Source organism: Pogoniulus pusillus, chromosome 6 (assembly GCF_015220805.1).
Source record: "Pogoniulus pusillus isolate bPogPus1 chromosome 6, bPogPus1.pri, whole genome shotgun sequence".
NCBI lineage: Eukaryota > Metazoa > Chordata > Aves > Piciformes > Lybiidae > Pogoniulus > Pogoniulus pusillus.
The window spans coordinates 32622724-32636553 of record NC_087269.1 but is presented as its reverse complement, the minus strand read 5'-3'; the positions used below and the strand labels follow the sequence as shown (position 1 = coordinate 32636553).

Sequence of the window (13830 nt, the reverse complement as noted above, 5' to 3'; positions counted from 1 at the left end):
TTTGCTTTAAAATACATTTATTTTTCCCTATCTAGTATCTTGATGCATTTTCCCCAACAAGTGGCTGTCTGAATGAGCTAATATCGAAAGTCACAGATGGACAGGCTACACTTTAGGGTTGACATACAGGGACCTGGGACGGGAAGATAAATCTCTTTCAGACTGCTGGGTTAGTGGAGAAAGTTGATTAGGGGGTCTCAGAAGTAAACACAGACTGCTACATATCTGAGGTACTAAAAGATCAAATGATACTTTAGCTAGAATCAAGAGCTGTACTCTGCTGCCTGACTCACTCCTGTGGTTCAGTGAGCTATGTGTGATGGCACAATGAGTAGACTGGCCCAAGGGAGCAAAAGTACTGCCGTCACATCACTGGAAAAGCAAGACAGAGTAGCTGAAAGCAACAGGGAAGAGAGTTAGGGCCTTAAGGATTTAAGAGACTGTTTTCAATCCTGTTTTCAAATACACTCTATCAATTCCTGCCTATCCACATTTGTGTTTTTTTTCCATCTTGCTTGTAAGGAAATGATACTGTAAACAGACAGAATGGCATTTAAATGTCAATGCTTGTTGCCCTTTTGCCTTCAGAGGAATACAAGAAAAAGGAGTAGTTATACCAGTGCTAGAGGTGGGAGTCCTTTGCATTTCCTTTACTCCCCAGTGTCAGCAGTTCAAGTGCAGTGAGAACTGTGGCTCAGGGAGAGATATGCTTGTTCCACAAACATACTGACACATCTGTGAGTGTTGGTGAATCTAACCTCACAGGAAAGCATGCAGATAGGAAGGAGATCAGCTTACTTTGTTAGAAGTCAGAGCAGATCCAGAGACTGCTTCTGTTGAGTGGATCAGTCCTGCAAGAGGTGAAGAAACCTCCAGAGTCTGAACAGGGAAGAATCTACCTAAGGGAGAAAGAACTTCCCTATCAAGCTTTTCTGAAGTCAGCCAACAGGCAAACCCATTGTAATTTCACAGCATATGAGGAGATGTCTCTGTTCTGTAATAGCATTCGATATATCTCCTGCAAACAGCCACTTTCAGGAGCAGTATGCATGCTCCTTGGTACCTGTTGTAAGCAAACAATTCTGTAGCCTTCTTTCAGACAAATAAAATGGGCATAAACTGTGCAGATAATAGTTTTTTTATTCTTTGCTATGAGTAAATAGTGGAAAGAGAGGTGGATATGGTGGGAGTGCTTTTAATAGAGCTGTATCTCTCCTACAGTATTGTTACAGAATGAGAAGTTAGAAAATGCCTATTTAGTGTATGCATTATTGTGTTAATCCTAGCCTGTTGCCCGCGAGACATCTGTGATGGTCTCTTGTGACATTGTAGTTTGAAAAAAAAAATGTGAAGCAGAAAGATTTTTTCTGACTTTCAAAAATATGTTTTGCACAATCTCAAGTGTTCCACTGGGAGTTTATTTCATGGGCAGAACTGAGCAAGTCTCCATTTGCTTCTCTTCCTGTTTAGTTTCCATTTCCAATCCTTGATGCTCTTTGCTTCCCCAGCTGGCAGCAGGATCCATGACCATTCATAAGGACTGGACTTTTCTTTCTTTTTCCTGCCTGCATTGGTGTTCACAGGCAGAAAGGAGTGAAAAAGAGGCACCTTGGGTTTCCTAAACAGTGTCAAATCTTGAAACACTAAAGAAGGTCATATTAAAACTAAGAGAAAAGTATAGCCTGATAAAGTGGCCAATTGTGCTGGTTTAAGACTAATTGGAATATTGTAATGAGAGAACAGAATACAATAACATAGAATCGACCAGGTGTGAAGAGACCTCCAAGATCATCAGAAATTAGATAATTGGTTATAAAAGAATAATAATGATAAGTCTATATCATTCATTGGTTTGCTAAAAGGGATAAAAAGCCAAAAGCCAAACCATTTACTCCTCTTCTGCCTCAGAGCCTTTGCTCCACTCTTATATCTTCCACTAACAAAAAACAAGTGAGCTTTGCTGATTGTCTGGGAGAGAGAGAGGATGGCTTTGAGCCTCTTCTGAGCAGTTTCTTTATCCAGGAAGGAGTTTGGATTTCTGTATTATTTCTCAATTGTATATAATTGCAAACACTTGTAAATATATAGTGTATATATATGCTTGTAAAGTTTGCTTTGCTGTAAATAGAGTTTTATCTTACTTCCAAGCCATCTGAGCTGGTCTGGTAAATTTCAGTGGTGGGGGTGTGTGAGAAAGTTCCTTAACCCAGTCCTGTTTCTGAATCTGTGCAGTGGATATCATTGCCTTATTTGATTCCACAGCAAGAGGCAGAAGGATGTTTGGGCTTTTGGAGAATTTTTTTCAATCCCAAGTTATGAAATCCTTAAATTAATACAATGCAAAAAGAAATAGGATCAGAAGTGAATGAAAGGAATAGGCAGATACATAAGGTTAAAATGTGTTCTTAATTTTTTTTGCTGATTTAGAGTTCATTCAGACTTTGGCTCAGACCTTGCCTGAGCAAAAGAAGTGTGCATGAAATTTGGACCCAGGAAGATGGCTATAAAATAGACACCTGAGAGGGAGAGCATGTAATCTCCTTCCTTGTGTCTCTTGGTCAATGGGCTTTTTAGGCAGGCTGAGATCCAAATAAATGTATTTGCTAGGTAGAACTTCTTTCCAAACCACAATGGGTTCTACCAGAGTCCATAACCTATGATCAAGGAGATCTTTCTTTATTATTATTAGTCAAAAGTTACTTCAGTATCAGCTATACACACAGATAGTCCTAATAGTTGTTTCGTTGTAAATAGGGCTAAATGCTGTTTCTGTCAAAGATAAAACAAAAGAGAAAGTAGTATATAGTGATTTATTCTATTCACTGAAAAACAAGCCCCCAGTTCCCTTCGCCTCTCCTCACAGGGCTGTGTTGCAGGCCTCTCACCACCTTTGTTGGCCTTCTCTGGACACATTCCAGTACATCCAAATCTCTCTTGACTTGAGTAGCCCAGAACTGGGACCTCCCACAAATGCTGACCTCCCACAAGTCCATAGTGTTATCTGAGCCTGGCCAGAAAGCCAGAAGAGTTGTCACATTACTGTAGAAAGAGCTGTAGTTTGTATCCTTAAGGCATATGTCTTAAAAAGGAGTATATTTGTATTTAAATAAGAATAGGCTTTTCATTCTCCATAATCCAATAATTTAAAATCCTACCAAATTTTAACTATAGCTTTCTTTTTAATAGCATAAATTGCATTACCTGTGTAGCAAGAAGGGGAAACTATTGCTGGTTTTGTTGGTTGGTTTTGGTTTTGTTTTTTTTTCTCCTGTGAAGAGTTACACTCAGATGTTCAGAGACACATTTGAAAGTATTTTCAAGTACACTTTTCAGGGAAAAATTAATTTCACAGAATCTAAATTTCCTTGATTGCTACTCAGGACTCATCTAAACATCTAAAGGAAGAGAGAGGTACATAGATAAAATACTGCACTTTGTACCAAACCTTAAATCAGAGATAGAATGTTTACACAGTAGTGTACTGTCTTTCATGAACCTGAGGCCCTATTTAAAATGTCAGCTTCTTTTAGGATGACCCAAGTTTTAGATTGCATCATATTTAATAGGAGGAAATAAATTTCCAACATACAGCCTCTGGAAGGCAGTGAGGGCAAGCCAGCTTCCTATTCACTCAAAGGAAGGTTGGGTTCCAGATCAGGGCTGGAGAAAAGACTATGGAGCGTTTTTTTGACAGTGGTAAAGAGCTTGCATGGAGAAATCTTTTGGCTTACACTTACTTGAATTTAGTGCAGCAGGGGGTTGTTATCAGTTTCCATCAGCTTTCTGAACCAGTGCCATGTGCCATGTTATTCACTGGAAGAAAACCGTAAGTCACGCGAATCGTTTGTTTGCCTATGTTGTTGTTTTAGACACTATTTACATGATTTGTGGCATGCTCTACAAACATGCTGTGTTGTTTGGGCTACCAATATGTCATGGGTAATATACTAAAGCACATGGAAAATTTAAAGGTGCCCTTTTAGTTCCCAAAGCTTTTTCATACAGCCAGAGAAGATAAAATGTGGTAAATGCACTTCTGTGTTGACAAGATACAAAGAGTTGCACGAGGAACCCAAATTAAGGTCTTTCCCTTTTAGTATCTGTCCAATGTCTGAAAAAGAGCAGACTACAAAGTCTAGCAAACAATCACACATTTTATAAAGGAAGACTAACCTCTAAAAAAATTTCACTTCCCTCCCCCTTTATTTTCTTCTATATCTTCTTGTGAAATTAATTTGGTTTTTGATGGAACAAAGTTTTATTCCTTCATTAGTGCTCTTGCTTGATTAGAAAAGTCATCTCTGCCAGATATATCGGGCCTGGATTGTGTGCTGATTAGTGTAATGGTAATGAATCAGACTAGGCTCTACCTATGTGGAGTAAATCATAGAATCATAATCATAGAATCAAGCAGGTTGGAAGAGTCTTCCAAGATCATCCGACCTATCACCCAGCCTTGTCCAATCAACTAGACCGTAGCACTAAGTGCCTCAGTCAGGCTGTTCTTCAACAACTCCAGAGACAGCAACTCCACCACCTCCCTGGGCAGCCCATTCCAATGCCAATCACTCTCTCCAGCAAGAACTTCCTCCTAACATCCAGCCTAGACCTCCCCCAGCACAACTTGAGACTGTGTCCCCTTGTTCTATTGCTGATTGCCTGGCAGAAGAGACCAACCTCCACCTGGCTACAGCCTCCCTTCACGTAGTTGTAGACAGCATTGAGACCACTCCTGAGCCTCCTCTTCTCCAGGCTAAACACCCCCAGCTCCCTCAGCCTCTTCTCACAGGACTGTGTTCCAGGCCCCTCACCAGCTTTGTCACCCTTCTCTGGACATTTTCCAGTATCTCAACATCTCTCTTGAATTGAGGAGCCCAGAACTGGACAAGGTACTCAAGGTGTGGCCTGACCAGTAAATAGATAATGTCTCATTTTTCTGTTTTATTGTGTTTTACCAAAGCCTGATGTTTAAGGCAGGAAATGGTTGCAAAACTGAAATATCAGAAAAAAAAAGCAGGGATGGCAAACTCAGTGTTCTTTGACTTTCAACAAAAGGTGTCTTAATATGGTGAAAAAGCATTTGTTTATTCTAACAGGATCTGCGTTAGATAGTATTGTCCTGCTCTGGCAGGGCAGTTGGACTCGATGATCTCCTTGGGTACCTTCCAACTCCTAATATTCTGTGATCCTGTGATTCTTAATAGTGTAAAAACAAACACATTTCATTTCATAAAAGCAGGCCTGAGCGAAAGCTTCAGAAGTTTCAAGTTCTGTTGAGAAGGTCTGATTTTTACTTACATTGCTTTCTTATCACTTTATTAATGCTACTTCTGCAAAACTACGTGGTAGAAATGTGGATCCCAATTGGAGTTCTTGAATTCTTCCTCTGCAAAATGGCTCCTAGAACTTTCAAGGGTAGAAGAAAGCCTCACCTATGAACACTTCAGTCTTTTTTTTTCCAACTTCAGTGCTTACTATGCTTGTTAACAAAAGAGAAAAAAAGACCTTGAAATTGCACATTGTAGTTACTCTACAGTAACTTTTTAAGTGATGTAGACTTGTGGCACTGTAATATGACAAAGCCTTTCCCCATAAGGCAGCAGAGAGTCCTGTATGTGTTATATCAGCAGTTGTTACTAATCTTGGAGTAACTGGAGTGTTAGGTCCTTCTTGAGGCACTGATGCAAGAGGATATGGAGAGACACTTCTTTTTTTTTTTGCAAAGCTATGTTTCAGTTCAGAATTTTAATTCAGAGAACAGCAAGTCAGTAGCCTGTTATCTGAATTTTAATGACTGGATCTTTTTCATCCTCTCAGTTGTAAGGAGGATGTGAGTGATTTCATGAAACCTAACTGCAGTCCTCTCCTTTACCTTTTTTCTTTCTTTTTTAGTTTTCCTGGTGTGATTGAAAAATACAAATTTCTGCTGTGGAACTGCTTTCTGCACAGTTGTGTCCTGCTTGCTTGACCTTGCAGCAGCAACTATGGCTCCTATTTGGGTCGAGAGCTCCCACACAGGCTGCTCGGAAGAAGGAAAGGAGTGGAGGTTGGTTGAAAAGAAAGTTACTGCTGTCAGGTGATCAACAATTTTAAATACACTCTGTATTTCAGTGACTTTCAAGTCTGACTCCCAAAATTTTCCTTTCCTCTCCTCCCTCACCTTCTGGAAAATAAATTTCTCATTCCACTACAGTGGTGAAAATATGGCTCACTCTTCCAAGAGCTGAGAGAGTAGTGGTCTTCACCCAGTCAGGTGGAATATGTGTCTGTCTGGATGCTCTGGGCAATGTGGGGACAGGACATAAAGTCAGACTACATGAAACTGAGGCCTGCTACCTTAAGCACATTTTACTTAAGCAGAGGTTTATGTGGAAAAGTGGACAGGTCACTGAAGATTTAGCTGTTCTGCTTTGCTTTTCAGTAAGTGTTCTTCCAAGTTCATCTGTTTTTCTGCTCTAGAGGTTGTGCTGAAGGCTGAAAAGGTACACTGGATGTGTGATGGCCTATGAGAGGGTTCTTGGGACTTTGGGTTTGCATTAGTACAGTAACAATTAGTAACTGCACTGTTGTTTCAGAACTAAATTTTTTAAGCATGGGCACACAGAACAGCTGGAGAAACAAATGGTCTGGCAATGTTTAGATGTGCTGTTTAGGCATGGACCAGTGAAGTCTGCTGCTGTCCATAGAGCCAAACTGACAAATGTATGTGTTAACAGGCCTGATGCATATTTAGATTGTGTCCATTAGAATGATCTATTCTGGAATAAGCATGCAAATGAATAATCAAGTTGTTATGCCCTCTGTGTCGTAGACTTGACTGCTAGTATGCTGCATAGCTTTGATAAAAGGAACTGCAGAATAAATAAGGCCCAAGGAAAGTCAATGTGAAATAGAAGTTATTTCAAGCTAGATATGCTAATTAAATGAGCTTACACATTTCACCGCACCAAAGATGAGACACAGTGCTAGAGCTCAATATAAGTGGGAGTTCATTTAGTTGTCTGTAGTTCTACCTTTTTATTTAAGAAGCAGTTCTTGATTTAAATGGAAATCTCTAGTTATAAGATGATCTCTGATGCAAAGAGTCACAACAGATACACGCATTCTGATGAAAAAAAAAGAAAATATTGTCATTTACACTCTTGTTTCAGCTTTTCTCAACTCTTCCTCTCTCCTTCACTCAGCACAAACTTTAGCATATTTCTGCCTGGAATCAAAATCAGGCTGGGGACAGAGTGGCTGGAGAGCAGGCATAAAGATAGGGACCTGGGGCTACTGGTAGATAGTAGCTGAACGTGTGCCAGCAGTGTGCCCAGGTGGCCAAGAGAGCCAATGGCATCCTGGCCTGCATCAGGAACAGTGTGGCCAGTAGGATGAGGAAGGTTATTCTGCCCCTGTACTCAATACTGGTCAGGCCACAGCTTCAGTGCCTTGTCCAGTTCTGGGCTCCTCAATTCAAGAGAGATGTTGAGGTGCTGGAATGTGTCCAGAGAAGGGCAGCAAGGCTGGTGAGGGGCCTGGAACACAGCCCTATGAAGAGAGGCTGAGGGAGCCAGAAGTGTGTAGCCCAGAGAAGAGGAGGCTCAGGGCAGACCTCATTGCTGTATACAACTACCTGAAGGGAGGTTGTAGCCAGGTGGGGGTCAGTTTCTTCTCCCAGCCTATCTTCATAACAGAGGTGAAGATATTAGTATTGTGGATGGACTTCAGAAAATGTGGCTGTTAGAGGACTGAATCAGAGCATGAAATAGGACAATCTCTGTTGGTTTCATCTATATGATTCATTCATCATAAGTGATAAGGAGATAGCAAATACTCAAGTAGGTTCTGCCCAGTGGTAACTGAGGAACTTATTCTTTGTGTTTGACCGTAAATTAATTGCAAAGGTACCAATGAATGTGTTATGTTCAGAATTAGGGAACTTTGGGTTGTTTGTCCTCAAACAGGAAAATCAAGAGCTCATATAATTTGTCTTTCCAGTAACTGTCTTTGTCACTACTGTCAAAACCTGAGGATTATTGTCATGCTAGATGTGCAGTAATTACACTATAGCTCTGCATGAAGGTAAAGCAGCAGCAGCTTCTCCCATTCATGCTCTTCCCATCAGTCTCTGGTGGAGTACAGAAACCAGATAAGCATGGAGGCCACTTGGAGACAGTGCTGCTGTGCTGACAATGCCAAGGAGATGTTGAAGGCATGGAAGTGTTTCTCTAGCTTCTGGAGTACGTGAACCTGAGAGCTACCTCTCACCTCTGCCAGCCTCTGTACTTGTTTCAGGCTTCTTGGCAACAACCAGCTCAGGTCCTTATTACATTACCTGCCTAACTCTTGGGAAATGGTGCAAGCAGTCAGTAGGCTTACACATGTAGATGTGTACAGTGATACCAACCACTAGCATGACTTCAGGCTCTGAGTATGGGCCCAAGACCTAGAATAAGTTTCCCAGGGAAGTGATGGAATCCCCATCCCTGGAGGGGTTTTAAAGTCTCATAGATGTGGTGCTGAGGAACAAGGTCTAGTGGTGACCTGTCTGGGTTGATGGTTGGACTTGAAGATCTTAAAGATCTTTTCCACCAAAATGATCTCCACAAATACTTGTTAAGAGGCAAAAGAGGAAAAAAAAAAATCCAAAAAAATGTTTGGTGAATAAATTAGTAGTGAGATATATCAATGTGGTACCATTTGTGGCCTGGTTGCCTGATTGCTGATGTCATAATCTTCAACTGTGTAGTGACATGGTCTTCTGTCATTGAGTGCTTTTCACCAGAGGGAATATTCGGATGCTTTAGGCTTTAATGTGGCACATGGTTAAGATGATGACTGGTCACACATGACAAATACACACTAAATTTGTACTTGTGTTCACATGTCATTGCTAAGTCAAATACGTTTTTCTTTTGCTGAAATGTGCAAATTCTTGATGGGGAAAAGGTATCATCCACTGTGTTCTCATTTGTTTGAGCTTCTGGCTTTGACCAGTCATGAGATGCATTTGTGCTTTGGGTGTTTGGAGGTTTTTGTTCTTTTTTTTTGTTTGTTTGTTTATTTGTTTGGTTTTGATTTGGTTTTGTGTTTGTTGTTCTTCATTTATTTAGTTTCCAAAAGTTCCAGTTTTCCATCTTCATTAGTGTTTGAATTTTCTGGGAAGCCAGTGTTGCTGCAAAGACATCACTGAGCATCTGAGAGTTGCCAGGACAGAGGCAGCAGGTGTCTTTTGTTTCAGAATGAACAGAAAAACAAAGCAGAGCTCTAGGTCTGTCATGCAGGTCATCTTCATCTACAGCTGAGGGAGCAGTGATCAGCCTTGACTGCAACTTTTTTGCAGAGGTCCCCAGGGTACACCACATGTGTCACTGCAGACTAGTTGTATCTTGGATCAGGATTTAGCAGGGGTCTTTGTTGTGGCAGGCTCAGGCAAAGTTCTTGTTAGCAGGGCACTGCTAGTGACTGTTGTGAATGGAAACCACTATAAACCCGTCCCTAAGTTAATTTTAGGTGCTGTGTGGTGGCACATCCTGCATCTGTTACAGTTCTTTGCAACACTGCCTGTTGGAATATGACTTGTTCCCTGAATTGTTGCCATTCTTTGTCTGTCTCCTGGAACTCCTGCCTGAACCAGAGTGCTGAAGTGTTGCTTTTCAGACATTCCTGACATGTGAGTAACTGCAAAAATATCAAGAAAATGGAAAGAAAAATATTGTATAGATTGATTACTTCCAACTCCATTGCTGAGTATGCAGTGCTCTTCTCTCTGACAGATCACTGGCTTGCATTATACTTTTACTCCTTTTCTCTGCAAATGACTTACTGTGTTTATGACTCTGTGTGTAATTGCAGCCTCAGTCATCACTGCACAGAGCATGCATCCTTGAGACACTGAATTGTTAAAGTATTAGGTTTCAGACAGGTTTAGAGTATGTTTGGGGATCTATCATCTTCACAGAACTACGGTTCTCTGTAAGAAACTCTGATTAAGTGCTTGCACTAAGATGTTTTCATTGCTGGAGTTCCAATTTCTAGAAAGTCTGCTGTCCATTCAATGCTAGTTGCACAGGTTGTGAGCTAAATTTTGGTCTCTCATCCCTAGTTTAACTCCCATTGACAAAACTGACTTCAGCTGAATTGTTCCAGGTATAAATCAGTGTGATAGAAGGCAGGTTTTGTCTCTTTCTTTTTCAACAAAAAATGTGCGCTTTCAGTCTAGAAAATTATAATCTTCTCACTTTTTCACTTGCTTGATGCCAACCATAATCCCCTGAAATCCATGACAGATAAAATCACCTATCTTGCTGCCTCAGAGATGTAATCCCACATCCTTAAATACTTGCACTGGTTTCCAGTCTGCTTTGTATTTCAACATTTTGTTCTTTATGTAATCCTTCTGGAAGTTAAATACCAATATAGCTGATACTTAAAAAACCACATAGAATCGTTTTGGTTGGAAAAGACCAGTAAGATCATCAAATCCAATCGTTAACCCAGAGCTGCAGATTTACCTCTAAACTATGTCCATAAGCACCATACATACACATCTTTTTAAGTATCTCCCGGGATGGTAACTTCACCACCTCTCTGGACAGACAGTTCCAATGCTTGATAAACATTTCAGTAAGCATTTTTTGCTTAATATGCAACCTAAACCTCCCCTGGCATGACTTGACACCTTTTCTTCGTGCTTTTTTACTTGATAGAACACACTGACTCCCACCTTTTAGGTAATTGTAGAGAGCAATTAGGTCTCCTCTGAAGCTCCTGTTTTTTTGCAGGATAAACAACTATGGTTCCCGCAATGGTTTCTCATTAAGACCTGTGCTCTTGACCCTTCATGGGGTTCATGGCCCTTCTTTGAACAGGCTCCAGCACCACAATGTCTTTCTTGTATTGAGGAGCTCCTAACTGAACACAGTACTCGAGGTGCTGCCTCACCAGTGTCATGTGCAAGGGCATGATCACTTCACTAGATGTAGGGAGGGATGCTCTCTTTAAAGATTGTATACAGCTTTGCACCTGATTTGTCTCCAGCCTTTGATTTTTTGCTTCCTTAACTGCATTTTTCTTTCCATCCTCTGTGCATTAGTCATCTGTCTCTCTCTTACCTAATTTCCAAGGTCTTCTCCTGAGCTGGGAAATTTCCCTTGGACCAGACAGTCTGCTATGCCTTTCCCCTCTGAGACTCTCAGATTCATTGTCTTCAATTATATTTCCAGTGGTGACCAATAGTTCAAATTCTTTTGTCCAACATGCTTATCTCATATCAACTCAAATATCTAACTAACAGATCTTAACTTCTCTCTGAGTCAGTTGGTAGATACTGATCTAATAGGTTAGAACTGAGAAAGTACAATGCCTTGAGATCTGAACATACACATTGTGTTCCTTTGTACTAATCTAAAGGGAAAGAAATGGATACAGAACTTCTGACAGTGAGAACTGATTCAGGTCACAAGCAAAACTTACTCCGGGCGTATTTTCTGTCAGAATGTGAAATATTCCATGCTCTACACCCTTGGGCTGTGTGACATTGTAAACAGTCAGTAGTTGTACAAGAAAATTTATGCCAACAGGAGGTTAACTGCAAGGAAAGACAAGATCACCCTGAGTTAATCCTTGTTCCTGAAACAGTACCTCTTACTTTCTTGATGCAAGAATTAGCTGCAAGTAAGAAGACATAATCTTTATTAAAGGTAGTACTTACGTTGAATAGAAAATACAATAAGGCTTGTGAATGTATGGCAGAATGTTAGGATGACATAAGCTTGTTCTTGCTCTGTGAAATTCAAGAGCTGGCATAGCTCAATGGAGACAGATAGTAGCTCTTCTCAGGTATACAAGAGCCATTTAATGCTGTTCCAGGTTCTCATTTACTGATGCATATCCTAGCAACAAATGGAAATTACTTTCCTTTTATCACCAAGTAAACAAGTACACAAACAAGTCTCCAAGCAAAGCAGCAAACAAGAATAAAAACTCTGAAGGAATCCATGTAATGATTCAGTACGAATGAAACTAGATAGATTTCTGTGTTTGCCTAATAGTAACCCAAATTTCACACATGTTTAGGGCAGGAAAAAAAAATCACTGATCTAGGTTCAGATCAGAGTTTAGATTACGAATATCCTTATTTCATAGAAAACCAGTAATCTTTCCAAGGGAGAAGATCAGATAATTTTAAATTCTTCTATTATTAAAGCTTTGGAGATGCCAAAAAAATATTGTCTAAACAGTTCTGACTACTTTTTTACCATTGTTGTCATTGAAGCAGTTATTCTGTAGTTCAGGCAAACAAAGTTTTACTGGTTTTTATGGTCGCATAATTAATCTGTAAGAACTTGGACATTTCAGTGAGTGTGATGCTCCTTACCTTTGCTAGTATCTGCGTATTTCTCTTTGGATTTCTGGCTCGATATTTACACTTAATGAATGAACATGAACCTGGCCTCTTGAGGCCTGATCAGTTTTCTTGTGACTAAGTCACAGAGGATAAACTTGTAAGTGTTGTTTCCTTTATTAATATCTAGTCTTCTCTGAGCTGCAGTGGTGAAGAATTTGCTAGATACTTTAGAAGTCATGAACAATTCAGGACTTGCATCTCTTGCATTTAACAGCAAACAAGAGAAGTTGACATTCTAGTATTGTCTGCCATGCCACAAAGTTGTGTAACTCATTCTGGGCTAATTTTTTATGACACATAACAGTGTGGCTTTGTGTGCAGTGTGGGTGAAAGAATGAGCCAAAACTGAGCATTTTTAGAGGCACACAATGATTGAAATCAATTAGGTCATTGGTTGTAGATCTCACGTATGGTTTAACTGGGACACAATTGAGAACTTGAGAGATTTAGTTTTGGTGTCTTGCTCTCTTGTTTCTTCATAGCACTACAAAAACATGCCCTTCTACTTGAAGACGTGGTTCAAAACTGAGCTTGTTCACTCAATGTGTTGAAAGTGCAAAGAAAAGTCAATGTATCGTATTATTTTTAATATGCTAAAAGGAATAGTCTGCATGTCCTAAAAGAGTAGTTATTAAAGGGAAGTGTTTTGTACATGGGCCCCACAGAAAAATTGCAAGGAACTACCCTTTGCCTCACAAATCTTAATCCCCAGGTACCTATTGGGAAAGAACATAGTGTGTAGGATATGGTGAGTATCCAGAGAGATACCACCCAGACTACAAAAACCTGGGCAGTAATTGTATAATGTGACATATTGCACTGAGTTTTTTGTGGTTACATTTAGCTGAAGGCAAATTACCCCAATATTTATTAATCTTTTTGGGGGGGCAAGACTATCTTTCCTGTACCTATGTGTCTGATGTGAAGTACAGAAATAGTTACCATTCAATTCAGTGGTCTTTGGATCTAGCACAGGAAATCACAGTGCTTTAAAATGCTGGGTCATACTGGCTGGTGATTGGCTAATGCTGAGTCTGCACTTGGTCTTAGAAACAATTTTTTTTCATAACAGAAAAAATTATCTTGGAAAATCAGCCCTTAGGAGACTTCATTGCAACTCTGAATACTATTTACTCACAACTCAGCTACCTGTAGGCTCTGCTCTGTCCTCTGCATTTAAAGCCAGTTTTCTGTGGTACTGACATGAACTCAGCAGTTGGCATAAGCGGAAGGGAGCTGCTCAGAGGCAGCTGGAAAGGGCCTTTTGGCAGCTCAGATCTAACCTGTTATCAGATGCTGAGCCCATTGATCCATAAAGTGTTGTCATTTCAAGGTTAAGTGCACAATCTGGAAAAGTTATTTGGGAAGGCCATCCCTGTGCTCATATAACATATACCAAGCATGTATTTAGATGTACAGTTATGTTTAAACATATACAA

General features: G+C 40.2%; 1 long non-coding RNA gene across 2 annotated transcripts in view; it reads left to right on the top strand.

Moving 5' to 3' along the window:
• Positions 1 to 13830, top strand: part of LOC135176244 (uncharacterized) — a 240697-nt gene that overhangs the window by 115187 nt on the left and 111680 nt on the right. The window contains exon 3 of one of the 2 annotated variants that reach the window (XR_010302578.1): positions 5893 to 6046. This is a non-coding gene — a long non-coding RNA (uncharacterized LOC135176244). Of the gene's footprint in view, positions 1 to 5892; positions 6884 to 13830 lie in introns of those variants that run through there. The other variant, XR_010302576.1, reaches the window with a different exon arrangement.